This window comes from Amphimedon queenslandica, unplaced genomic scaffold (genome assembly GCF_000090795.2).
Source record: "Amphimedon queenslandica unplaced genomic scaffold, v1.1 AMPQUscaffold_4572_Cont23450, whole genome shotgun sequence".
Classification (NCBI taxonomy): domain Eukaryota; kingdom Metazoa; phylum Porifera; class Demospongiae; order Haplosclerida; family Niphatidae; genus Amphimedon; species Amphimedon queenslandica.
In genome coordinates, this window is record NW_003555117.1 from 1 (window position 1) to 1,547 (window position 1,547).

The 1,547-nt window shown below is 33.9% G+C and overlaps 1 long non-coding RNA gene across 1 annotated transcript; it reads left to right on the forward strand.

Moving 5' to 3' along the window:
* The first annotated feature begins 6 nt into the window (after positions 1-6).
* LOC105316147 (uncharacterized) lies at positions 7-1,266 on the forward strand. Its single transcript, XR_002190449.1, has 3 exons — positions 7-180; positions 231-381; positions 1,105-1,266. It is a non-coding gene; the product is annotated as an uncharacterized LOC105316147 (long non-coding RNA).
* Positions 1,267-1,547: the final 281 nt, after the last annotated feature.

A 1,547-nucleotide genomic window follows, 5' to 3' on the forward strand; every position in this document is an offset into this window, starting at 1 on the left:
ATCATCAGTGAAGCTTCCACGCCTCTCATTAACCTGCAAATATTTCCTGGCTTTTAGTTTTGTGGTGTCATTCCAAACGATGACAACCACGAAGTGTTTTTGGCCACGAAACTTTCCAGCTATATAGTATTTACCTTTTGTTAGGTTGAAGAATGGAAGGAAATATCAAAGATATGCAAGGTTTGTATTGCTTGATACATACAGAGATCTTGTTTATCATAATTAAATAGGATTGTGGCCACTTTGTTGTAATTGATAATGTTTATCAAGGCTTTGCCTGTGGTTGTCATGAGAAAGATGCTACTGGTATAAGAAGATTGGTAGAGGATGAAAACAATTTAGCCATTTGTCAGACTTTCTCCAAAAATTTTGGACTGTATGGTGAGCAATGCTAATACTTATCAATTTTTAAAGTTGTTCAAAGTTGAGCCAAAGTCTTTGTACTATAGTTGTAAAATTTGGCCTCAGATCATGTACTGTAGTACATAGTCTCGGGCCATATTTTGCCAATTGAAAAGGAGAGAATCCTCAATTTTTATGTTTTTAAAAATGCAATTATATGCTTCTGTGTTATGTAGAAAGTTTGAGCTGATTACAATCACAATTGAATTTTTTTACGAATTTTTAAAGTTGCTAAAAAATTGGGCCAATGTCCCTGTACTGTAGTACCATGGTCTTGGGCCAAATTTTGCTTAAATTGAAAAGGAGAGAATTCTATGTTTTTATAATTTAAAAATATAAATACCATACAAGATAATTTATTAGTGGGAGTAAAATTTGGCGAATTTGCCTGTGGAATGAAATTGGCGGATTTTATATTGGCGATTTTGTGCCATGTGCCATTGAGCATGCTCAGATTGAAACAAAATGGCGGATTTTATATTAGCGATTTCTTCATAGTACCGTCAATCGCCAATATTAATTCCTTGCAAATAAATCATCTTGTACCATGCATGCTTTTATGTTGTGTAGTGAAGCTCATTCTGATCAAAATTGAATTTTTATGAATTTTCAAAGGTGCTCCATATGCTATATAACAGCTCTGCATTTTAGCTCACTTAACATTAAGCTTTGTGGAAAACCCAATTTTTGCTTCCATTGTAGGTGAGAGAGTAGGGACTGCTACTATTGTATGCTCATCTGTTGATGAGAAAAGGATTGTTGAGTCACACTTGAAGCTTGTCATACGTCCAATGTATTCCAATCCACCAATCAATAGGGCTAGGATTGCAACTGAGATACTTACTAACCCACAGTACAGAAATCAATGGTGAGTCATTTGTATGAACATTCACTTTTGATACATTTGGTGTTACCAAATTACTGTACATGCCATATATTTTGTGGTGATTAAATTTCACAATTTACACATTTTGTAAAGATTTGCGAAATTAAAGTCCATAAGGCATGCTTAAAGTACATGTAGGTTCTACCTCACAAGACAAGATTTCACTGAGTTTTAATTTCTATATTTCTTCATAAAAATGTGTTGGCCACAAATAAAACAAAAGAAAACATAGCAGCAGACTAGATAGATACTCACCTAC